The sequence below is a fragment of the Dryobates pubescens genome, chromosome 7 (assembly GCF_014839835.1).
Source record: "Dryobates pubescens isolate bDryPub1 chromosome 7, bDryPub1.pri, whole genome shotgun sequence".
Classification (NCBI taxonomy): Eukaryota; Metazoa; Chordata; class Aves; order Piciformes; family Picidae; genus Dryobates; species Dryobates pubescens.
In genome coordinates, this window is record NC_071618.1 from 38,761,884 (window position 1) to 38,789,255 (window position 27,372).

Below are 27,372 nucleotides of genomic sequence, written 5' to 3' on the forward strand. Positions count from 1 at the left end.
AGGTCTCTTCCAACCTGGTTTATGCTATTCTATTCTATTCTATTCTATTCTATTCTATTCTATTCTATTCTATTCTATTCTATTCTATTCTACCAAGAATCTGTTTCCAGAAAAATAAAGAATATCAACAAAATTACTCCAAACATGATTATTTCACAGGGCTCCTTCCAATAGCACTTGTCTTGATGTGTTTTAATAAAACTTTCCAGGAAGTCTGTTTGTTTTAGCTCTAGCCTACTTTGAAAGACAGATAATGGGGGAGGCTACAAGTGCCCAGCCTGCTGCTTCATTTAGATTCCACGACTGTTGTCCCAGCTCTTTTCAAGTTATATATTAATGACAAAGGGTTATGAAAGGATTTTATTAAACATTAAGTACCTTGGCAATGTATCTAAAGGCATAAACCACAGCAACCTACATGACAATCACATATTGCAGCTCTAAAAAAGGGAAGCATTTAATAATTATGGCTTTATATAATTCTGATACCTATAAAATTCTGGATCAAACTCAGCCCAAGTGTAACCCACTGACTCATTGGGCATATAATAAGGATGAATCTAGTGTTTTGCATTCATGGGAATAGCTTTGCCTGTAAGAAACCAATATATTTTTCAGCCAGCCACATAATAAGGGACTGACCCAAGCCACATAATTCACGTTTTCATTCCCCTGAAAACTTCCACAGAAGGAGCTGGATGCAGGTTTGCTTGCAGTACAATACTACATATCCCAGTAAACCCTGTCTCTATAAAGCTACTGAGTTTATATAGCTTGTTTCCTGAACTGCAGGGGTAGTTGTTCAAGATATTTGCACAGCAATGAGCACAATATCATCTCTGGAGGTGGATTTAGTTTTCCCTGTCATGACATATCTCTGATATAGGTAAGAGCTAAGTGCATGTGCCGTGGCTATGCATTGCAGTTCCCCTTATCATCTGATATTATCCCCTTTCACAGACAAAGGAGTCTGGAGAGCTATTCTGCCCACATCTGGCAATAACAGGAGTTCAGACACTCAGTACAAACCTGCCCCTAAAGGTTGAGGAGCTGAATCTCACCTGGCTGAGAGATATTAGGTGTTAAGTACATGATAGATACCCAGGGAGGCGGATAGATTGCCCAGGATAGATTGCCCAGGGAGGTGGTGGAGTCACCATCACTGGAGGCATTTAGGAGGAGACTGGATGAAGAACCTGGTGTCATGCTTTAGTTGATAAGATGATGTTGGGTGATAGGTTGGACTTAATGATCTCAAAGGTCTTTTCCAGCCTGGTTAATTCTATTCTATTCTATTCTATTCTATTCTATTCTATTCTATTCTATTCTATTCTATTCCATTCTATTCCATTCTATTCTATTCTATTCCATTCCATTCCATTCCATTCCATTCTATTTCATTCTATTCCATTCTATTCTACAGTACATTATAGATACTGTGCAAGGTAACTCTCTCTGTACCAAGACCCATTCAGAGGACTGCTGATCATTGCAAAGTCAGGTGCAGGAGGCAGGAGAAGGCTACCATTGCAATTAAATCAGGATGCAGAAGAAGCTGCCCCACACCCAGTCTCCAGCCCATGCTGGCAGGCAAAACAAGGACATACTGTGTAACCAGACCCATGAGCTGGGAAGAACTATCAGGTCCCACTATTTAGACATAGCCATTGTATGTCAAGAGATGTGTTCTTAAGCTAATCACCAAACAAATTATATGGCCCATGAATACAGTGACATTCACTCCAGGTGACACCACATGGCCACTGTCCACATGAGACTAGGGAATAGAACAGGTAGAATCAGAATAGAATTCACCAGGTTGGAAGAGACCTTTGAGACAATGGAGTCCAACGTACTACCCAACTCTATCTAGCCAACTAAACCTTGGCAACAAGTACCCCATCCAGTCTCTTTTTAAACACCTCCAGTGATGGTGACTCCACCACCTCCCTGGGCAGCACATTCCAATGGCCAATCACTCTTTCTATGAAGAACTTCTTCCTAACATCCAGCCTAAACCTCCCCTGGTGCAGCTTGAGACTGTGTCCTCTTGTTCTGGTGCTGGTTGCCTGGGAGAAGAGACCAGCCCCCACCTGGCTACAACCTCCCTTCAGGTAGTTGTAGACAGCAAGAAGGTCTCCCCTGAGCCTCCTCTTCTCCAGGCTAAGCAACCCTAGTTCTCTCAGTTCCCACCATTTAGACATAGCCATTGCATGTCAAGAGATGTGTACTTAAGCTAATCACCAAACAAATTATATGGCCCATGGATAGAGTGCCACTCGCTCCAGGTGACGCCACATGGCCACTGTCCACATGAGACTGGGGATGTAAGGTGGGAAGCACTGGAAGCGTAGTGGGGTGAAGACATCAGTGAAGACAGCTGCACAGAGAGCTACCCATATCTGCATGTTTCTACAGATATAGATATGTATATCAGTTGCAATTTACAGCATAAAATTTCTAAATTAAGAACAAATTCACATCTTATACACTAACATGTGTGTGTGTGTGAACTAAGAGCACTGTCTCTCTCTCTCTCCCCCTCATCACTGGCTTTAGCAAAGGCAGCATTTTTACACCAAAGCAGCTCAAATACAAAATCATGAACCTAAAGTAAAATCTGTTGGAAAACAGCTTGTGAGCAATCCAAGGCCTGAAATATATTAGCTTATATATAAGCTTGTAGTTCACAGAAATTTATATGAAGCCTTCGGTCTGCTTAAGGATCACAGATTTACAGAAGAAAGCACAAATTCCTCTCCATCAAAAGGAGTGCAAAGTAAAAACTAGGGGAAGAAGAATGTACCACAAAAAGAGAGGCCAAAAGTGATCAAAACTAACTGATCTGAATTGAAATAAATCTTACTCTCCCCCCAAAAAAAACCCATCTACAGAAAGTGTTTGGAAGCCCTAGGAGTAGGAGGCTGTTTCCTAGACAATTTTTAGTCTAACCCAAGTGACACTGCTATGTAAAGCAATCTAAGCAACTTCCTGACACCACAAGAATAGCAGAGGAAAAGATAAGTACTTAGCAGCCCCAGCCTTAATGTAACATAGACCACACCAGCAATCATAACCTTCAGCTACCTTGATATGCAAGGTAAGCCACTAAGAAGAGAAATTCATACATGGTGCAGATAATGAGGTTAATTTTTCTGTGAGCTATCATGGAAATTATTATAGCACGTTATCAGGACTCTGCTACATTTTTTCTCAGTATGGAAATCAATCTTTCTTTCTTCTTGGCTAGAGCATAAAGCCTGAGATTTATAAAGCCTTTTAAGGTGCCTCTAAAATTAATGGGAGTTGGATGTCCTTATTACCTACATGCTTTGAAAAACTCAGCCGAAGTGCATAAAATGCAGAGACAGTGGCTATCATTAAAACCTCTCCAATTTTGCCTTTGAAAGTGGATAAGGATATCATCATGTTCAAATGATTCCCTGTAAAGAATTTAGCATCAGGAATATTTAGTGAGCACTGCAGTAAATTGCTTTCAAAGGCATATGCAAAGACTTTAATGGTCCCATCACAAACAACCGCATGAAGCAATATGGTGATGTGAACCTCTGGGGACTAGCTGCCAGCAAAGCAAACCTGAAGGAATGGAACTTATTAGATGTCCTAAGTAGCCACTTTGTGTCTCCAATTGGGAAAGGTCTGGTAGGCTAGACTATATATCCTTGGAGCTAATTGTCTGTTGGTATGTGTAGACTATAGTCCAGAGGCATGAGTGCGGTGCAGCTGTTTGGGCTGGTTCTGTCAAACCAGTTGTTGATATCATGCTAAGTTCCCAGCCTACTGGAAACATCAGTAATCCACCTCCATTTCATCAGCAGCACCCTCTTGGGCAAAAGCTCTAGAGCAATTATCTTCCTTAGTCCCACCTTTAGCTTGTTGCCTATATTCAGGGCAAAATGAGCTTCTTTGCCAGCTGCCTCTTCCCCGGTCTTGGCCACACTTCCTTTTTCATCCCAGCTGGCTGGTGAATGAGAATAGAAGCAAATCTTGGCTCTGTAGCAAGGGTCATGCAAACTTTGGGCAAAGTTTTTGTTGTTATTACTACCCTGCTAGCAGTACCCAGATGAGTTAGCTTGTGTCTAGCTCTGGCACTGATATCATAAACATAAATAGTGCAATCAGATTCCGCAGTGGAGTGCAGATGAGAAAACCAAAGGAGAAAATCTTCAGCCTTGTATAATTTCCATGATTAAAATCAACAGCAATGTTTGACTAATTGGCCCACAAAGGCCTTTGCATTGGCATAATTTAAAGTAGCTTAAAAACAGGGCAAGGTTAAAAAAACAAGCCAGCACCATCCAGCCTACCAGCCAAGCTGCAAAGTCCCTTCACCGAGTCTGAGTTCCCAAGGCTTGCTTGTCTCTGCAACACCACCACATAGCTGGCCTTGCTTTCTGGTGGAGCACCTCACTGAAAAACAAGACTGATGAATATGGGGTGCTTCTGCCCTGGTTTAGTTGATTAGATGGTGTTGGATAATGGGTTGGACACAATGATCTCAAAGGTCTCTTCCAACCTGTTCTCTTCTATTCTATTCTATTCTATTCTATTCTGTTCTATGTTGACTGTCAACATCACCAGACATCTCACCTCTGAACAGAGATACAGTATTATTAAGAGACTGTGAGAGGAGAATGAAAACACACATTTGCACTCTTCTGCTCTGTGATAAGTGCCTTATTTTCAGGCATATTCTTACCCCTGCACAGACTTAGATAGAGGCAGGAGAATTGGCAGTTTCTCTGTTACAATCACTAAGAGCAACACGTGTGATGTGACTTCGCAGGATCACAGGATCACAGGATGTCAGGGATTGGAAGATACCCAAAGAGATCATCAAGTCCAACCCCCTTGCCAGAGCAGGACCATACAGTCTAGCTCAGGTCACAGAGGAATGCATCCAGAAGGGCCTTGAAAGTCTCCAGAGAAGGAGACTCCACAACCACTCTGGGGAGCCTGTTCAAGTGCTCTGTGACCCTTACGGTAAAGAAGTTCTCCCTTGTGTTGAGGTGGAACCCCCTGTGCTGCAGCTTACATCCACTGCTCCTTGTCCAATCACAGTGAGCAGTGAGCAGAGCCTGTCCCCTCCCTCCTGACACCCAGCCCTCAGATATCTATAAACATTTATTAAATCACCTCTAAGTCTTCTCTTTTGCAGACTCAAAAGCCCCAGGCTCCTCAGCCTCTCCTCATAAGGCAGTGCTCCTAAACATCCTCATAGCCCTCCACTGGACCCTCTCCAGAGATCCCTGTCCCTCTAGAACTGGGAACCCAAAACCGAACACAGTACTCAAGATGAGATCTCACCAGGGCAGAGTAGGGGGGAAGGAGAACCTCCTTCAATCTGCTGGGCACAGGATCCCATTGGCCTTCTTGTCCACCAGGGCACATTGCTGTCATGGAATCATAGAATCATAGAATCAACAAGGTTGAAAAAGACCTCAAAGATCATCAAGTCCAACCTGTCACCCAACACTTCATGCTCACTAAACCATGCCACCAACTGCCACATCCAATCCCCTCTTGAACACCTCCAGCTATGGTGACTCCACCACCTCCCTGGGCAGCACATTCCAATGGCTAACAACTCTCCTAGTGAAGAACTTTCTCCTTACCTTGAGCCTAAACTTCCCCTGGAGCAGCTTGAGACTGTGTCCTCTTGTTCTGGTGCTGGTTGCCTGGGAAAAGAGACCGACTCCGTCTTGGCTACAACCTCCCTTCAGGAAGTTGTAGACAGCAATAAGGTCTCCCCTGAGCCTCCTCTTCTCCAGGCTAAGCAATCCCAGCTCCCCCAGCCTCTCCTCGTAGGGCTGTCCCATGGAACGTGCTGTCTTCATGTCATGGACAAGCGATTGCATCCTCATGCACTCATGCGCAGGGCAGATGGAGCTTGTTCTGTGTCTGCATTCAAGTTAGCTTTAAAGTATTCTTCCAAAGAAGCCCTGGCAAAGCTGGAATACTGTTTGGCAAGATCTCTGTAAAGAAGGCTATGAGCCATTAGGTAGGCTACAGCCTACCTAAAACAACCAGATGAAGCTTTGACTGCATCTGCCTTGCTCTGAGTGATCACATTATTCCAGTATGAGCCAGAAAACAAAGCATTAGGAGAACTTTGTTATGTAACTGTTGCTGAACTCACATTTGGGGCGGCAGGCCAGCGGGTGACAGAAACCACTCTGGCAACTGCTAATTGGCCTTAGTAAGGAGTAAGTCAAAGAGATTGGCCTGAGGCAATGTAATTAGCAAAGTCATTGGCAGCTTATGCCAACAGTCTAATTTAGAAAGTAATAAATAGTTAAAACCGCCGTCTCCTGGGGGCAGGAGCATGTACGTAGGAGGAGAGGACGGCTGACACAGTGAAGCAGCCATTGCCCAAAGTGGAACCACCACATCTAGGGAACAAGCTGCCACCAAAGGGCATGACATATCCTTCTGCCAGAGCAAGCATCTACCCCTCCCAGGGTCCAGGGTGCTAGCCTAGACTGGATCAGGTCCGAGGCTCTGATGCATCTGTGTGTGTGACAGAATGCATTTCTTGCAATAAAAAACCTCTACCCACCCTCTAAATCCGCCTCCCCAAGTGAAAACCTTTCAGAAGGTACATCATAGAGTGATATGGGTCTGCTCCTGCAGCCACTCCACCCAGTGCCCCCATGACAAAAGATTCAACTGAAACTTAAGCCAAGAGGAACTCTTAGGCAGTGCCCTGCTCAGGCTCATCACACCACATGTCCAAAAGTATGACAAGTGCTAGGCGTGGGCCTATCTGTCAGCTCACAGAGCAGGGAGCTATGGGGAGGGAGAAGCAGTAGAGAGGGAATAAAGAAAAGTGGGGAATGGGCTCTGTTCCCAAACACTTTGCTCAGCACATCAAGGCTTGCTGTAGTTTGCTGCCCATAGGTTGACAGTAAATTACTGTCCCCTGTAAGCAGGGAGATGTGTGAGCAGCGCAGCATCTGCCAGAGCAGTTCCTGAGATGAGGCAACTAGCTGGCTTCTGTACTGCTCAGAGCAAAGCCTTGAGATGCACCCTAGCCCAAAGTAATGAGCCTGGCTCTGGCAATAAAGTGATGGTGGCAGTAAAGTGCAACAGCCATTACATACTTGGCAATGGCCCTAGCCTTGAGATAATCTGCTTTTTTTAATTGAGCTGAGGAATGTTTTCATTCTTTCTCAGGTTGCACATTATTTATGGGTACAAAGTGTAATAATAAAAATTACATCTCTTGGCAAAAACAATGAACAAAAAGTCAGCTGGAAGAACACTACACAGCGGGCATATATTTTTCTGGAGAGGTAGTCATCTATTTTAAGTACCATTGTGCTCTGCTTCGCTGTGGTAATCCACACATAAAGCAGCAGAGTGCTAGCAATGTTTCTGCACGTACAAAGAGACCCCGTTTAAAAGCACAACCTCTAGGCATGTGCCATGAAATGCATCACTTCAGAGTCCCATACCCTGATTCTTTGCAGACCTCTCCCAGTCTGTACTCCAGGGGAGGGAATGGCCACCAAAACTGCTCCCCATGCCACCGTTCTGCAGCGTTCATTCTCAGAAGAGCATCTCTGGTCTCTTCTCCCAGGCAACCAGCACCAGAACAAGAGGACACAGTCTCAAGCTGTGCCAGGGGAGGTTTAGGCTGGATGTTAGGAAGAAGTTCTTCCCAGAAAGAGTGATTGCCCATTGGAATGGGCTGCCTGGGGAGGTGGTGGGGTCACCATCATTGGAGGTGTTTAGAAGGAGACTTGATGGGGTGCTTGGTGCCATGGTTTAGTTGATTAGATGGTGTTGGATGATAGGTTGGACTCGATGATCACGAAGGTCTCTTCCAACCTGATTTATTCTATTCTATTCTATTCTATTCTATTCTATTCTATTCTATTCTATTCTATTCTATTCTATTCCATTTCATTCCATTCCATTCCATTCCATCCCATTCTATTCATGCCTCTATAAAGGGAGCAGCAAAAATTGCTCTCCATTTCCCTCCACACTTCAGTGTGCTGAGCACAGGCACTACTGACAATTAATGGGGGGCGGGAATGCACTGCCTTTATCCATTTTTAATTGCTGGAGACTGTAAAGTTGCTCTTTAGGAAATAAACACTTTACTGCTTTCCTCTCCCACCCTCAGCATGCCAGCATATTTGGTTTATCGATGGGCATTTAATAATAACTTCCAATACCGGAATTTTTTCAATTGCTCCTTCAGATTTTAGCTCCAAACCACTGCGGTTGGATTACTCATGGGAAAAGCTGAGCAAATGGATTTTGTGTACTGTGTCTGCATAGAATGAGAGGAAGAAAGCACAGAATGGCTTAAATGAGAAATCAAATCTTTCTCTTTTTCTTTTTTTCTCCTTTTTTTTTTTTTTGGTGTTTTTCTTTTTTTAGGAGCATTTTTCTTTTTTGCTCTCCACAACTACCTGAAGGGAGGTTGTAGACAGGCTGGGGCTGGTCTCTTCTCCCAGGCAACCAGCACCAGAACAAGAGGACACAGTCTCAAGCTGCACCAGGGGAGGTTTAGGCTGGATGTTAGGAAGTTCTTCCCAGAAAGAGTCATTTGCCATTGGAATGTGCTGCCCAGGGAGGTGGTGGAGTCACCATCACTGGAGGTGTTTAGGAGGAGACTTGATGAGATGCTTGGTGCCATGGTTTAGTTGATTAGGTGGTGTTGGATGATGGGTCAGACATGATGATCTCAAAGGTCTCTTCCAACCTAGTTTATTCTATTCTATTCTATCCTATTCTATTCTATTCTATTCTATTCTATTCTATTCTATTCTATTCCATTCCATTCCATTCCATTCTATTCTATTCCATTCTACTCTACTCTACTCTATTCTACTCTGCTCTACTCTATTCTACTCTATTCTATTCTTTTACCTGCAAAGCCACTGTCACAAAGGTGTTGTTTAACACTTTGTGTCCTCTCCTCCTCTGTGAGCAAAACTGCATCTCACAAATTACCTTAAAACTATTTTGGAGCCAACAGGTCTTGCATTTTACACATGAACAGGGCTAACACGAGGTGTGTCAGTCTGGCACCTACTTGTCTTTGGGCCTACAAAGCAAACATGGGGAGAACTCACTGGGGGGTTGGGGTGTGTGGAAAGGAAGGCTGAGTAAAAAGAAAGAAAAGGAAAGAATGCTGAACCTATAATGTAAATCTCATGTTTAATTAGGAGAGAGATGAAGAATTGTGGCCAGGAAAAACATGTTTCCCTGTAAGTGGTTTTGAATAGCACCGAAGATGAATATAATAAGGCTGACAAATACACCTTGGAGGGTGGCTGGAAGAATGAAATTGATTTATTTAATAATTTAGAAATTGCTTCCAGCCATATCTGCCATTAAAATCTGAAGGCCATTGTATTCTGTGTTTCTTTGGTCTTTTTTCTCCCATTTAGTTATGCTCCACCAGCTTTAATAAATAAGTAATACATAGGGGGGAGGGGGTGGGGAAACACTTATCTGGAGTGCTTTGCCACAGGCCTGTAGGGCTCTTTGATTCTTCCTAACTCTAAACAGATCAAGTCAGGAACAATCAGCCCCCATGGAGAAGAATCATCATTCAGGGTTAATAACTCTAAATAAGCAAGGAAGTAAAAATAAATAAATAAATAAATAAATAAATAGAATCATATTAATGACTGCCAAAGATCAAAGCAAGTAAGCATCATATTAAATGCATATTCTACTTCCCCCAAACAAATGAAAAATCACCTGGTGATGTGAACAGCAGCCAGCAGCTATAAGCTCTTTTGTAGGATGAGTTAAAGGAAAATGAGACATAATGAGAGTAATAATTAATGGAGGGATAACAATTTTTTTAATGCCATCACCTCTTTTTCAATGTCCTCCTTGTAAATGTTCCTATAGCTCTAGCTTCCTGAGATTTTTCTCCTGACAGTGTTTTGACTGTAATTGTTATAGATTCTTGTTTTTACACTGTGCATTTTAGAGAGGAAATATATTGGACAGTCTTGCTTGTTAATCAATTAAACATTAAGTACTCACCACCTTGCTCCTGGAGAAGCTAATGCAGTCCAGGCACAATTCTTCTGCCACTATTTTATGCAACATTTATAGTGTGAATTCTATAAACAATTCATAAAGTCAAGTATGAGTTTGATATAGGTGCATTCCAGCAATGTAGGCCAACTTCATTTGCACTGGAAAATTAAACACAAGCACAGAAAATGCCTTTCTGCCCACTTGACTTTGATGATAAAGCCAGCTGCATGGTCGAGGAGACCCTTCTTGGTTCCTCTGGTGGTTTGCTGCTTTGGCTTGTGAGACCAAGAGAAGAGCTGAATTCTGCCTTAGCAGTAGTTACAACAATATTAATACATTCTTTTCAGCCTAGTACTTCCATTTTCTCCTAATATTGTTCTTTTTAACCATTCTAAAACTGAATAAAGTGGAGAAAGGGAAAAGAGCACACACTAAAAGCCATTATAAAAGAAACAACTGAATGGATGTCCTTCAATTCATGTCAGTGGACTTCAGAGAAATAAATGCTCTTACTTTTCCCATCATACCAACAAAAAATAGCTTTTGAAAGAGATTACATAATAGGCCATCATGGATTTCCTTCAGAAGCTAAGGCAGGGCAGCACTCTTCACTTCAAGCTGCTGTTTGGCAAGCCACAGCAGACAGCTGGACCACGGGAGCAGAGCCAGAGGATTTTACCCATTAGGTAACTGTGTGATTCACATGGAATCTGGGCCTGATTACATGCCATAACCCCATTGTCTTCATCTCCTGACACCTTAGCTTGGCATTTTCATGCCTTAGGGTTCTCAGACCTTTTTTTCCTCAGCCTTGGTAGGCACATAACATTGTGCTCATGGGGCTTGGAAGAGGAATGAGCCCTTCTAGCTGCTTACCAGTGTGGTCAGCTGAGTCTAAAGAATTTACTCCAGAGCTCTCACCTGAAAACTCTTCCATCTATTTTGGCCAAAATAACTGGACAAACCCCATCCAGGGGGTGAACAAACATCTTCTGACTGAATTAAATTAAGTCAAGCTTTCCCTGACAAGCACCAGAATTTGGGGAGACTATCCTGCATCAGAAACTTGTGTGTGAGAAGGACAACATGGTGGAAGACAACCAAACACATTCCCTTTGTACATGGACCTCTGGGTAAAAATGTAGGCTTGCACCCCTGAGGCTTGGGATGTTTTAAGCCCCTTTTCACAGAATCACACAGAATCACAGAATCACCAAGGTTGGAAGAGACCTCAAAGATCATCAAGTCCAACCTGTCACCACAGACTTCATGACTAAAGCATGGAACCAAGTGCCACGTCCAATCCCATCTTGAACGCCTCCAGGGATGGTGACTCCACCACCTCCCTGGGTAGCACATTCCAAGGGCTAACAACTCTCTCAGTGAAGAACTTTCTCCTCACCTTGAGCCTAATCTTCCCCTGGAGCAGCTTGAGACTGTGTCCTCTTGTTTTGGTGCTGGTTGCCTGGGAGAAGAGACCAACCCCCTCCTGGCTACAACCTCCCTTCAGGTAGTTGCAGAGAGCAAAAAGGTCTCCCCTGAGCCTCCTCTTCTCCAGGCTAAACAATCCCAGCTCCCTCAGCCTTTCGTCATAGGGCTTGTGCTTGAGGCCTCTCACCAGCCAATCATAGAATCAATAAGGTTGGAATCAATAAGGTTGGAAAAGACCTCAAAGATCATCAAGTCCAGCCTGTCACCCAACACCTCATGACTACTAAACCATGGCTTCAAATGCCACATCCAATCCCTTTTCTTAAGATTACAGGCAGTTCCCATTGTTACTGCAGTCCCCTGGGGAAGATGGCATGGAATGTTTCACATCCCTGGTGGTCCAGAGGGCAGGACAAGGCATTAGAACAAGGCCATGTGAGTAGATTGGCAGTGTGGTACTCACCCTTGAAGACTCCTGCACTTCCCTTTGAAGCCTCACAGTGCTCTCTGCAAGAGCTTCATGCAGGTCTTTAGGGACTTTCTTCAGAAATCTGTGAGAGCAGCCCCATAACCTCCAGTAGGTCATGCAGACTGCAAACTTCTTAAGTTTTTCTTCCATTAGGAGACCCCTGAGAGCTGGTGCTTTGGGCAAGCCTTGTAGAGGAGTAAGCAAACACCGAAACCATCTACTACTTGGGTTTGTGCTCAGGTCACACTAGGGAATACAAAGAACGTGGGCAAAGAAACAGATGCAGGTAATGGGTGAGTGGTGAGCTTCCCTCCTCTCACTCTTTTTCATCTCAGGTATCTTGCTCCCTTGCCAGGATTAGCACAGATATGCAACACAGTGGCTGTGGCCAGCATGCCATATTTCAACAGCCAGCTTCCCCTGTAATCCTGATTATTCTTTAGAGCTGAAATGGGGGAGGGGGGAGGAGGTGGATTTTGCTGCTTTTTGTGCCCGTGCAGAGCTGAATTTTCTCTCGCCTGCAGAGGGGCAGGCTCCCTGCTCCTGTGTGTGACCTGCAAGAAACCCAGCAAAAGGGAGGAGGAGGAGGCATGCTGAAACAAGAAAGGGGCAAAAGGGGCTTGGTTTCTACTGCTGCTGCCACAGGAGTAGAAACCAGGGGCACAAAGACCCCTGGACATTCCTACTGGGAAGTCATTAGGAGGCTCACAGGCACATCCCCAGCGCAGATTGCAAGTCCTCCTCTCCCAAGGCATATGCAAGAGCACGGGGGCCTCAAGACAGGGAGTGAGAGGGTGGCTTCAGAAGGAAAGAGGGGGAGCAGTCTCTTCCCCAAAGGGGGGAAATGAACTGTAAAGGGGTGGGTGGAGCTCAGCAGGGGCAGGCTGTGGATTTCTTGGGGTGGGTTTCTTTCTGGCTGTAACATTTGCCCCTCCCCTCAGGATATTTTTTTGAGTTTTATTCATGAGCTGTTAACCATTTTGTTGAGCAAATCGGTTTATCCCAATGACCTCTCCCTGCTTTAATTTTCGAGATGGCAGATGGCTCTAAAGAAATCCCCCATAAATGCAGACCCAGACCCAGCCTGTTTTTCACACGCTGGACATCAACATGCCAAGCACAGCTCCAGAAAGAAGCAAAGTCCACAAGAAAGAAACAAGGAGGGAGAAGGAGGGAGCAGAGTAGAAAGAATCCAGGTTGACTATTTCTTGCATTGGTGATAGTCAGAGATTTCTCCCTGGTGCTGTTTGCAGCTCCTTATCACTACTACCTGCACACGGGCAGCAAACTGTGCAGGATGCCCTGCAGGACTGGTATTACCAGGTCTCTGTTGCAAGAGGCAAAGATCAGAGGAAAGAGAAACAGCCAGGAGTCAGGGACCTGTGCAGGAATGAAAGGCAGGAATGACTTGCAGACAGCAGAGGCAACACTGAACCAAGCTGAGCAGCTCCACTGGTATGAAAATACAGAATGGGAACAGTGGGTTGGAAAGAAATACAGAACAAAGCAGTCTGAAGCCTTAGCACTTTGAACTGCCTGCTCAGTCTCGTGGTGACTCCTCATCTGGCACCCATACAAAAGACAAAGTGTCTTTCCCAAGGTGTCCCACCCCAATCTTTGTACAAGACCTTAGTCCCACTTCCCCACCTCGACAAGCCCATTGAGTTGTTATGGATGAACCAAACTGAGGCATGCTCAAGAGCTAGCTTTACTTACCCCTCAGCTGGCACATGTCTGTGAAAAGGCTATACAAATTGTCATACATCTTACCTTTCTCAGCTGGTAAGTAATACCACCCAAAGATGCCAAATTCCAAGAAGCAATTCTAATTCATTTTAGCTCACCATCACTGGCTGAAAATGTGAGAACAGCAATTTTTCCAAGCACAGAAACCCTGTAGGGATCAAACACCTTTGGGTTCCACACCACTTGATTCCTCCCTGACTATGGGAGGATAAAATGAGAGATTCTAAGCAGGGCTCACAAATGGCAATGTGAGCTCTTCACCCAAATCAATTCTTTCCAGTCTCTCAAGGACTTTATGAACACCCTGAATTCTGTGATTCATTTAAAGCCATTTAAGTGAATCCCCTTTTCTTTCCTGGGTAGATTTGGTCATTTTGAGGGTTAAAAAGATGCACATGATGTGACATGTCACACCCCACCACACCTGAAGTCACAAGGGATAAAGGGGAAGGCACAGACTCCTACTTCTTCCTTACCTTTTGCTCAACGGTATGGTTTCCTGGCCTGCAGCAGAAATAGTGTGGCCAGCAGGAGCAGGGAAGTCATTGTGCCCCTGTACTCAGCACTGGCTAGGCCACCCCTTGAGTCCTGTGTCCAGTTCTGAGCCCCTCAATTTAAGAAGGACATTGAGACTCTTGAACATGTCCAGAGAAGGGCAACAAAGCTGGGGAGAGGTCTCGAACACAAGCCCTATGAGGAGAGGCTGAGGGAGCTGGGGTTGCTTAGCCTGGAGAAGAGGAGGCTCAGGGGAGACCTTCTTGCTGTCTGCAATTCCCTGAAGGGAGGTTGTAGCCAGGTGGGGGCTGGTCTCTTCTCCCAGGCAACCAGCACCAGAACAAGAGGACACAGTCTCAAACTGCACCAGCGGAAGTTTGGGCTGGAGGTGAGGAGAAAGTTCTTCCCAGAAAGAGTGATTTGCCATTGGACTGTGCTGCCCAGGGAGGTGGTGGAATCACAATCCCTGGAGGTGTTCAAGAGGGGATTGGATATAACACTTGAAGCCATGGTCTAGTTGTCAGGAGATGTTGGGTGATAGGTTGGACTTGATGATCTCTGAGGTCTTTTCCAACCTTGTTGTTTCTATGATTCTATTATTTCCATGGGGTGAGAACCTGTAAGTGCTCTGCTAAACCAAGCCCTACCAAGAACTTCAACCCATAACCAAGGTGTAATCATTGGACTACAACATGGAACACTGGTTTATGTGTTTCATTGCTGCAAATAGATTGAGTGAGAAATGAAGAGCAGCAGCCACAAGCCTTGTTTACCATGAGAATGGTGTGTCTTATGCCTGGAAAGATGTAAACTGCTAAGGTCTCAAGCTTCTTCATGGAGCCTCTTGCCTTCTTTTCACTCTGAATGGCTTGTTTTTCACTTGGCTTAAAGTTCTATCCTGAGGCCAGGGAGACATTAGAGGTAAACAGAAAGGTTCAAATTGCATCAAAGTCCAAAAGCAGCCCTGAATTAGTATCCATGAATCTCACTGATGAATCCTTTAAGTGCCGCTATCCTGCAGTTCAGTCCTAACCCACACACAGCAAGGGAATTATTTCTGTGTTGGAGGATGCAAGATACTTATCCACCATAAGAAAGCCAACTGCTCCTTAGTGACTTGCTGCAAGGTATTGCCTAATACACCTAAATAAAGCAGCCACCAGAATGTCCCCATCAGCATTTCCCAGATAATGGAGGGGGAAAAAATCAAAGTTCTAACACCACAGAATGTTGACTTCATTGTTTTGTCTCATGTCTAACTCTCATATGAACTGGAATGTGCCCAGAGAAGGGCAACAAAGTTGGTGAGGGGTTTGGAGCACAAGCCCTATGAGGAGAGGCTGAGGGAGCTGGGGTTGTTTAGCCTGGAAAAGAGGAGGCTCAGGGGAGACTTTCTTGCTCTCTACAACTACCTGAAGGGAGGTTGTAGCCAGGTGGGGGTTGGTCTCTTCACCCAGGTAACCAGCAATAGAACAAGAGGACACAGTCTCAAACTGCACCAGGGGAAGTTTAGGCTGGAAGTGAGGAGAAAGTTCTTCACTGAGAGAGTCGTTCGTCATTGGAATGTGCTGCCCAGGGAGGTGGTGGAGTCACAATCCCTGGAGGTGTTCAAGAGGGGATTGGATATAACACTTGAAGCCATGGTCTAGTTGTCAGGAGGTGTTGGGTGATAGGTTGGACTTGATGATCTCTGAGGTGTTTTCCAGCCTTGTTGTTTCTATGATTCTATTATTTCCATGGGGTGAGAACCTGTAAGTGCTCTGCTAAACCAAGCCCTACCAAGAACTTTAACCCATAACCAAGGTATAATCACTGGGGGTTGGTCTCTTCTCCCAGGCAACCAGCACCAGAACAAGAGGACACAGTCTCAAGCTGTGCCAGGGGAGGTTTAGACTGAATGTTAGGAATAAATTCCTCAGAGAGAGTGATTGGCCATTGGAATGTGCTGCCTGGGGAGGTGGTGGAGTTGCCATCATTGTAGGTGTTTAGAAGGAGACTGGGTGGGGTGCTTGGTGCCATGGTTTATTTGATTAGATGGTGTTGGATGATAAGTTGGACATGATGATCTTGAAGGTCTCTTCCAACTTGGTTAATTCTATTCTATTCTATTCTATTCTATTCTATTCTGTTCTACTCTACTCTAGTCTATTGTACTCTATTCTAACTGTTCATCCAGCTCAAAACACAGTATCACAGTATCACAGTAACTAAGGTTGGAAGAGACCCCAAGGATCATCAAGTCCAACCTGTTCCACCAGACCTCACAACTAGACCATGGCACCAAGTGCCACGTCCAATCTCCCCTTGAACACCTCCAGGGACGGTGACTCCACCACCTCCCTGGGCAGCACATTCCAATGACGAATGACTCGCTCAGTGAAGAACTTTTTCCTCACCTTGAGTCTAAACCTCCCTTGGCACAGCTTGAGACTGTGTCCCCTTGTTCTGGTGCTGGTTGCCTGGGAGAAGAGACCAACCCCCTCCTGTCTACAACCACCTTTCAGGTAGTTGTAGAGGGCAATGAGGTCACCCCTGAGCCTTCTCTTCTCCAGGCTAAACAATCCCAGCTCCCTCAGCCTCTCCTCACATTCCAGTCCTGCAACTCTTATAGACAAGTAACCAGTTTCCCTTAAATAACTTACCCAAGGGGCAGAATCTTCTCTTTTTTAACTCTTTTCATCTTAATCCCCAAGTGAACTATGATTTCCTCTAATGCTTCCACTCAAACTATTTTTCCCCAGCTTGACTTCTGTGCAGTGTGAGTTACCTGAGATGGTCCATGATTATTTCTCTTCCCTAATGCAGCTCAGAGTCTGGAGGTCTATCAGACTACTGTGGCTTCCATTCACTCAAACAGAGGGAGCAGGCAAACAGCATTTGGAAATTTTATAAAATATTAAACCTTCTGCTTTCTAGGCCACACAGTCCTTGCCTGAGGCAGCATTCATATAAAGAGTTGTGCTATTACAAGATTTATTGCCTAGATGCAAAGGAGCACACAAAATTGAAGCCTCTGTTTCATCCAGTTGGAATACAAACAGATATTCCTCCTAGGGTGCCCTGAACTGTACTAGAGACAGACAACAAGACAAATGCAGTAGGACCAATGCAGACCAGCCTGTGCTAAAGCACAAGCACCAACCTGCAAACACTCACACCATGTAAAATAATCAGATTAAATAGGGTACAGCCTGCCATAGTCCACACGCACTGAGCAGCTTCATCAGAGCAATGCTTCGACACTACCAGCATGACATGAAACCCTAGCATGAAGGATCCTGACAGTGGGGGGCAAAGAGCTAGGGAGGAACCTTCAGTATAGCTACTTAGATTCATTCACAGGACCTTCAGTCACCATGACTTTAACCATGCTGTGCTCCAGATGGACGAAAGATGTGTGGTGTTTGGCATGGGAAATCACTGGTATGACCTCATATGCCAACTATACTCAGCACTGATACGCAGACCAAGCTTCCCAGGGGCTCCTCAGCAAGATGTGCATTTCTAAGACCTAATGCATCCCTTCTTCTCTGTATCTGCACACTGACAGATGATTTTTAGTCGTCTTCTTTTTTTTTTTTTCATTAGATTCACGTGAGGAGTATGGTTTTAGAGGAACTCAGAATCCAGAGGAGCATTTTTAAATGGTTTTATGAAGACATATGGAAGTCAGGTCCCTCTATAGCCCTAGCGAGACCTCCTCTATCATAACTATTGCACATTAGCTTTCCTCCACCAAGGTGGTAATTCTCCAGTGCTTGACAAAGCTTTCAGCTCAACACTGCAGTGAGACAGTAGCATTGTGAGTTTGTCCTGCCACCTGCCTCACAATGATTATTGTAAGAAGATGAACTGTGCATTCTGAAGAACAGAAATAGTAGGATAGGATAGGATAGGATAGGATAGGATAGGATAGGATAGGATAGGATAGGATAGGATAGGATAGGATAGGATAGGATGGAATGGAATGGAATAGAATAGAATGGAATAGAATAGAATGGAATAGAATAGAATAGAATAGAATAGAATAGAATAGAATAGAATAGAATAGAATAGACCAGACCAGGTCTAGATCATTGATTCCTACCTATCATCCAATACCATCTAATCAACTAAACCATGGCACAAAGCTCCCCATCCAGTCTCTTCTTAAACACCTCCAATGATGGTGACTCCACCACCTCCCTGGGCAGCCCATTCCAATGGCCAATCACTCTCTCTGTGAAGAATTTCTTCCTTACATCCAGTCTAAACCTCCCCTGGCACAGCTTGAGACTGTGTCCTCTTGTTCTGGTGCTGGTTGTTCATACCATACCCCCCTCACTGGAAAACCTTTGTAGCTGGCAGAGATTTGGTACATGTCCCGGAGCATCCATTGCAAGTGCCATGGTGCTTCATATACAGAGAGCTAAAACATACCCATGGATGTTTCAGGTTATTCCCTTTTTTACGTGTGCATGGCTATAATAGTGGCAATAAGTTTTTAAGCCAAAATAAAATATCATGCAATTTCCAACCTCAATTTAGAACCTTGAGTCCTGTGTCCAGTTCTGGGCCCCTCAGTTTAGGAAAGATGTTGACTTGTTGGAACATGTCCAGAGAAGGGCAACAAAGCTGGGGAGGGCTTTGGAGCACCAGCCCTATGAGGAGAGGCTGAGGGAGCTGGGGTTGCTTAGCCTGGAGAAGAGGAGGCTCAGGGGAGACCTTATTGCTGTCTACAACTACCTGAAGGGAGGTTGTAGCCAGGTGGGAGTTGGTCTCTTCTCCCAGGCAACCAGCCCCAGAACAAGAGGACACAGTCTCAAGCTGCACCAGTGGAGGTTTAGGCTGGATGTTAGGAAGATATTTTTCCCAGAAAGAGTGATTGGCCATTGGAATGTGCTGCCCAGGGAGGTGGTGGAGTCACCATCACTGGAGGTGTTTAGGAAGAGACTTGACCAGGTTCTTGGTGCCATGGTTTAGTTTATTAGATGGTGTAGGACTATAGGTTGGACTTGATGATCTTGAAGGTCTTTTCCAGCCTGGTCTATTCTATTCTATTCTATTCTATTCTATTCTATTCTATTCTATTCTATTCTATTCTATTCTATTCTATAAATCCCTGCAGAGTCATAGGCTTAAGCTCAAGCTCAGGTTTTCATCGACCTGTACTCAGCAGGTCTGCTCTCAATCCCTCCATCCTTTAGCCTGTATTGAAACTGGGGATTGCCCCAACCTGGGTGCAAAACTTTGCACTTGGCCTTGTTGAACCTCATGAGGTTCACCTGGGCCCATTTCTAAAGCTTTTCTAGATCTTCATGGCACCCCATCCCTCAGGCGTGCCAACTGCACCACTCAGTCATCTGAGTGACTTGCTGTGGGTGCATTGTATCCCACTATGTCACTATTAAAGGTATTAAACAGTAATCCCAGTACAGACCTATGAGGGACATCACTCATCACTGATCTCCATCTAGGTATTAAGCCCTTGACCACTGCCCTCTGGATGAGACCATTCATCTAATTCCTCATACACTGAACAGTCCACCCATCAGATCCATATCTGTCCAATTTAGAGAGAAGAATGTTGGGAGGGACAGTGTCCATGGCCTTACAGCAGTACAGACAGATGACATCTATATGTATAGATGAGCATGACACTGTATCTTTTAAGGCTGCAGAAGAGAATGATTGCAGACAGCACAAAATGGAGATGAAGGTTTAGATCAGTCATTTCCCAAAACACCAAAGATAAGGAGTTCCTTGCTTAAAGTGCTTTGAATGTGTGCATAGTGCATAACACAGAGGTGTAGTTCATCATAATAAGTAAAAAATAGGGGGGGGGGATTAAGATTAATTACAAAATTCATATGGGCACTTGGTGCCATGCCTTAGTTGATTAGATGGTGTTGGATGATTAGTTGGACTCGATGATCCCAAAGGTCTTTTCCAACCTGGTTAATTCTATTCTATTCTATCCAAAGAGTACTGCTGCCTTGGCACTGAATATTTGCATTCACTACTGCACTCCCCTTTGTCACATTGGGAAATATTTATGTGATGAAGGGTTTGCAGGATCATGCCCAATATAAATAATAATAGGATCACTTGGGCAGAGCTTTACATCTGTACAAACAACGTCTAATGAATTCCTCATGGAGTTCTGCTGTTGACTAAGGAAATCATGTGAGAACTTCCACAATAAATGAAGCAGCAACACATTTTGGATCAAAGGAAATCACACAGAAAAGCAAACTAATATACAAAGGGCTGCAGTCATTCTTGGCATATTTCCTCAAGTCATTTAGAACCTCTTTAGGCACTGGCACTATTTGCTTTATAGCAAAAGCTCCTGTCCTTTGAATTGAAAGGCCTTCAGTCTTTGATATCAGAGCTCTCATGTTTAACCAAGAAGACATTCTTCAGAGGAAAGAGGGTGATACGTGCAAATTTCAGCTCCATACAGTGTGAACTCTTTAATGCAGAGGTGACCTTTCCATTCTGCTGTTGTGCAATGTGAGCACAGCGAGGTCCAGATCCATGCCAAAGACTCCTAGGCACTGGGAACATAAACAAATAGCAAAAGGGCAAATTTAACCAGCATAAGAGCATAGTGAAGCCAAGACCAAGTGCTGTAGCTGGGTTCCCTTCTTGAAATTAATCTCTTTCGAAAGTGTCCTCTTTTCTGCATGGCTTTAGGAGCTACAGCATATCCTGCAGGTCCAGAAGCTGTATGCATTAGTAACCTCCAATAGACCCTATTCTGGTTGTCTTCTCCCTCAAGGCATATGCATGCACAAGACCAGATAAAGGCAGAAACAGCATTTTCAGACTCAGACTATAAGCAAGAAGTTTCCTGGTCCTGTTCAATTTACCTGCTAGGTGTCAGCAGAGACGCCCCCTGCATTTTTCCAGCCTCCCATGTCCTCTGTCTCATGTTCCAACAACCACCTTGTCATACTCTGAAAACCCCACTGAAAGATCATTTGCTGAAAATACAGAATCACAGAAAATGTACAACTGGAAGAGATCTCAAAGATCATCCAGCCCAACCTTTGACCCAGCAGTTAAGGGTCAATACTAAAATAATGTCCCTAAGCTCCAGGTCCACACGCTGCTCAAACACCCCCAGTGACTCCACCACTGCCCTGGGCAGACCATTCCAATGTTTGATAACCCTCTCTGTGAAGAAGTATTTCCCAGCATCCAACCTGAACCTCTCCTGGTGCAGCTTGAAACCATTTCCTCTAGTCCTCTTGATTGACACCAAGGAGAAAAGCCAGGCCCCCTCCTTGCCTCAACTTCCCTTCAGATGTCCCCTTCAGCCTCCTCTTCTCCAGACTGAACAACCCCAGCTCCCTCAGACACTCCTTGTAGGCCATGTTCTCCAGGCCCTTCATGAGCCTTGTTGTCCTTCTCTGAACACACTCCAGAACCTCAATGTCCTTCCTGTAGTTAGGGGACCAGAACTGTACACAATACTCAAGGTGTGGCCTCACCAGTGCTGAGTGCAGGGCAATGATCACCTCCTTGTTCCTGCTGGTCACCATGTTTCTAATACAAGCCAGGATGCCATTGGCTCTCTTGGCCACCTAGGTACACTGCTGACTCACATTTCATTGACTGTCAACCAGCCCCCCCAAGTCCCTTTCAGAGTTGCAGCTTTCCAACCACACATCCCCAAGTCTGTAGCTTGACATGAGGTTGTCATGATCCAGGTGGAGGACCTGGCACTTGGCCTTGTTGAACTTCATACAATTAGCCTTGTCCCATCAGTCTAACTCGTCCAGCTCCTGCTGCAAATCCCCCCTACCCTCTAGCAGGTCAACACAGCCACCCAGCTTGGTGCCATTTGCAACTTTACTGAGGGTGCACTCAATCCCCTCATCCAGATCATTGATACAGATATTAAAGAGAACAAGCCCCAGTACTGAGCTCTGGGGGACACCAGCCACACTTAACTCCATTCACCACCACTCTTTGGGCCCAGCCAGACAGCCTTTTTTTTTATCTAGTGCAGAGTGCCTTTATCCAAGCCTTGTGCCATGAGTTTCTGAAAGAGAATGCTGTGGGAGACAGTGTCAAAGGCTCTACTAAAGTCCAAGTAGACAATGTCCACACCACTTCCCTCATCCACTAGGCAGGTCCCCTTATTGTAGGAGATCAGATTAGTCAGGCAGGACCTGCCTTCCATAAACCCATGATGACTGATCCTGATCACCTGGTTGTCTTGTAAGTGCTCTGTGATGGTACTCAGGATGTCCTGCTCCATAAACTTTCCTGGCACCAGGGGCAGACTGACAGGCCTGTAGTTCCCTTGATCATCCTTTTGGCCCTTCTTGTAGATATGCATCACATTTGCTAGCCTCCAGTCAGCTGGGACCTGTCCCCAGGGAGGGATAATCAATCCATAGCTCTGGCCTGCAGAAGGAGACTTTCCAGTTGGCATAGGGACCTCTTGGCTGTACTGCTGGGAGTCAAACAGCAATGTGCCTCTAAACACATATACACACAGATCATAGAATCATCCAGGCCAGAAAGGACCTCTGAGATCATTAAGCTCAAACATTTTACCCACCCCACCAACTCTGTCACTATACCATGTCCCCAAGTACCACATCTATGCAGCTTTTAAATATGTCCAGGGATGGCAATTCAACCACCTCCCTGGGCAGCCCATTCCAGTGCTTGACAACCTTTTCCATGAAAACAATTTCCTAATGTCCAGTCTAACCCTCCCCTGGAAAAGCTTGAGGTTATTCCCTCTTATTCTGCCATGAGTTACTTCTGAGAAGAGATCAGTGCTTACCTCTCTACAACTCCTTTCAGGTAGTTGTAGAGAGCAATAAGGTCTCCTCTCATCCTTCTTTATTGTAGACTAAACAGCTCCAGTTCCCTCAGCCACTCCTCATAGGACTTGTTCTTCAGGCCCTTCACCAGCTTAGTAGCCCTTCTCTGTACCCTCTCCAATGCTTCCATGTCCTTCCTGTACTGCCCAAAACTGAGCACAGTACTCAAGGTGCAGCCAAGTACAGAGGGACAATCACCTCCCTGGTCCTGCTGGCCACACTATTTCTAACACATACCAGGATGTCATTGGCCTTCTTGGCCACCTTATCACACTTCTGGCTCATATTCATCCTCTTGTCAATCAGTAGCCCCAGGTCCTCTTCCACCACACAGCTCTCTAGTTATTCTTCCCCAAGCTTGTAGTGTTTCATGGGCTTGTTGTGGCCCAGAATCTTTACTGGAGATAGCTCCTCATCAGGGATGAACCCTGGAAATGCCAAATATGAACAAAAGCAATCCAAATACAACAAAATAAAAAGGCAAAAAAATTCAGCTTAGATGAGGACCTGCAGAGGAGGGCACCACGGGAAAGGCACAAGGGAAGAGTCAGTATGCACCAGAAAGACAGGTGAAGCTAAAGACATGAGGGAACAGTGCTGTAGAATCATAGAATCAATAAGATTGGAAAAGACCTCAAAGATCACAGAATCACAGAGACCTCAAAGATCATCAAGTCCAACCTGTCACCCAGCACATCAGGACTACTAAACCATGGCTCCAAGTGCCATGTCCATCCCTCTTTGAACACCGCCAGGGACAATGACTCCACCACCTCCCTGGGCAGCACATTCCAATGGCTAACAACTCTCTTAGTGAAGAACTTTCTCCTCACCTCAAGCCTAAACTTCCCCTGGTGCAGCTTGAGACTGTGCCTTCTTGTTCTGGTACTGATTGCCTGGCAGAAGAGACCAACCCCCACCTGGCTACAACCTCCCTTCAGGAATCCAGCTACCCCAGTGGTGCAGATTTTTACTGGTGAGATCCAGACAGCAGAGATTATCTGATACAGATTGCAGCCCATAAGGATACCCTGTACTCAGCACTGGTTAGGCCACCCCTTGAGTCCTGTGCCCAGTTCTGGACCCCTCAGTTTAAGAAGGACATTGAGACACTTGAACGTGTCCAGAGAAGGGCAGCGAGGCTGGGGAGAGGCCTTGAGCACAGCCCTGTGAGGAGAGACTGAGGGAGCTGGGATTGTTTAGCCTGGAGAAGAGAAGGCTCAGGGGTGACCTCATTGCCCTCTACAACTACCTGAAAGGTGGTTGTAGACAGGAAGGGGTTGGTCTCTTCTCCCAGGCAACCAGCACCAGAACAAGAGGACACAGTCTCAAGCTGCACCAGGGGAAGTTTAGGCTTGAGGTGAGGAGAAAGTTCTTCGCTGAGAGAGTCGTTCACCATTGGAATGTGCTGCCCAGGGAGGTGGTGGAGTCACCGTCCCTGGAGGTGTTCAAGAGGGGATTGAACGTGGCCCTTGGTGCCATGGTCTAGTCATGAGGTCTGTGGAGACAGGTTGGACTCGATGATCCTTGAGGTCTCTTCCAACCTTGGTGATACTGTGATACTGTGATATAAATGTGTGGATGAACTGTTAGCCCATTAAAATAAAGGGCAGTAGATGCTGCAGTTACAGATCAAAGCTGCAGCTAACTCCTAATAAAATCTTTCTAAATACAGAACCTCAACCCCTGTCCAGTAAACTGATCAAACTGCCTGTAGGGAGAAAATGCAGAGGAATTATTTCTCACCACGTCAGTGCTCTAAAACTAGTGCTGCCAGGAAATAAGGATGTGAAGAGGAGAAATTATCCCTGGCATAGGTTTAAAAACCAGTAGATAATTTTGCCTGAATCAGTTCCACTGACTGCAAAGTAGCTAAAATATGTCCAAGGGGTGAGGCAGGTACCAAAACAAAAAACAGGGACCTGCTAACACTGCAGTTGAAAAACAAAGGACATGTCAGCAAATGAGCAGGAAAATATCCTGAAGGTTTAAAGGAAGGAAATGAAACCTTGAGAAGTAGCAAGAACACATCTATTCATGGAATTGGTAAGAAAAATCTCCAAGGCATGTAATACTGCTGAACATAAAAAATAAAATTATGAAAAATAAAAAGAAGGGGGGGGAAAAAAAAGGATGAAACACAAAGGCAAGTAGCTAATGAACACAGCTGCCTGGCTTGGCTCAAGGGCCTCTTTGAACCCGTTAGAAACCCTTCAGCATTTGGAAATCTGACCAAACTGATGGAAACAGCAAGAAGCATGAAGTGCAGCAAGCAATAGGTGAGGAGTAAATGAGAAGCTGGAAGGTTTCCACAGAGAAGCAGTGCCTAAAAGTCATAGAAGCTGCTTATAAACAAGAAGAGAGCTTGGGGTTCAAAGAAGTGGCTGTTAGGCAGAGCCAAAGACAACAGGAGCCGTGCAAGGGATCTCTAAGTTATCACATGGCTGATTTCCTTCATAAGCATATACAGTTAGCATTTCATGCAGTGCTGCAGGCTGGGGTCAGAGCGGCTGGAAAGCAGCCAGGCAGAGAGGGACCTGGGGGTACTGGTTGATGGTAGGCTGAACATGAGCCAGCAGTGTGCCCAGGCAGCCAAGAGGGCCAATGGAATCCTGGCCTGCATCAGGAACAATGTGGCCAGCAGGAGCAGGGAAGTCATTTTGCCCATCTACACTGCACTGGTCAGGCCACACCTTGAGTCCTGTGTCCAGTTCTGGGCCCCTCAGTTTAGGAAGGATGTTGACTTGCTGGAAGGTGTCCAGAGAAGGCCAACAAAGCTGGGGAGGGGTTTGGAACACAAGCCCTATGAGGAGAGGCTGAGGGAGCTGGAGATGCTTAGCCTGGAGAAGAGGAGGCTCAGGGGAGACCTTCTTGCTCTCTACAACTACCTGAAGGGAGGTTGTGGACAGATGGAGGTTGGTCTCTTCTCCCAGGCAACCAGCACCAGAACAAGAGGACACAGTCTCAAGCTGCACCAGGGGAGGTTTAGACTGGATGTTAGGAAGAAGTTCTTCATAGAGAGAGTGATTGGCCATTGGAATGGGCTGCCTGGGGAGGTGGTGGAGTCACCATCATTGGAGGTGTTCAGGAGGAGACTTGATGGGGTGCTTGGTAGTGTGGTTTAGTTGATTAGGTGGTGTTGGATGATGGGTTGGACGCGATGATCTCAAAGGTCTCTTCCAACCTGGTCTATCCTATCCTATCCTATCCTGTTCTATTCTATCCTATTCTATTCTATTCTATTCTATTCTATTCTATTCTATTCTATTCTATTCTATTCTATTCTATTCTATTCTCTTACATTGCCATTTTTCCAGCATGTTCTGTATAGCTTTACAGTTTACATGCCCAGCTCCAAATGCTTGGGCAAAGTCTACAGGAGCCAGTTATGGGTGGTTATTATTATTTGCACATTCACATATTTCTAAGCCACTAAAAATTAACCATTGTGTTCCAATGCAGCCTATTTCTTTACAATCTGAAAACATAATGGCACACTGAAGGGAGAAATGTATTTTTGATTCTGTCCTGGCAATAATTGCCTTCACTGCTGTATATGAATTGCATATTTAAAATATAGCAGTCTTTTAATAGGTATTATCCTCGCTCACAATGGAAGCACAGGTCACAAAGCACCTTCCTGTCCTCATTATTGACACTGCTAGGAACAAGGCTAATAACTGCATTGTCACCACAACATTTCTGCAAGGTTTTTATGTGCCTCAAATGCAGATGTTAACCCCTGCTTTAAGCATTCCCTCCCCAGCCTACCACTCAGAATGCTCCCTCTAAGAAATCCAGATAAGGTGTCTGGCCTGAAATAAAAGAGCTTTTCCAGTTTTGTGGTAAGAGAGAAAAAAGGAGTCCTTTATTGAAAGCATATTAGCATATTTTGCCTCATTAATAACTTCACTGCAGCATTAATTTGCTTAATTATTGCACTTAAAATTCACCATCATAGTTAATTAATTCAAAGGCTGGCAAAAAAAAAAAGGGGGAGGGGGGAGAGAATGTATTTGGAGTCATAACAGATACACACACAGCCCTGTTTTGTGAGCCCACTGCTTTTTGCAGAATCATTCTTTTGTTCTGTGCCATGAAATCCTAAGCCTGTGGACACAGCAAGTCAAAAGTTATCTTTGCCATGATTTATTTTAACACATTTTCTCAGGTTTGCCCATTTAAGTTTCTCTCCTGATGAATCTTCCTGTAATAAATGGGGTTAATGCATCTCAGCAGCCTGCTATCAGGACTTCCAGCTCCATTACCCACTATTAAGATCTTGTTCCATCCCTCTGCAAATCTCTCTTTCTATTTTGCTGGCAATGGCCAACTGGCACTCTGAACCCTTGACAGATAATTTGA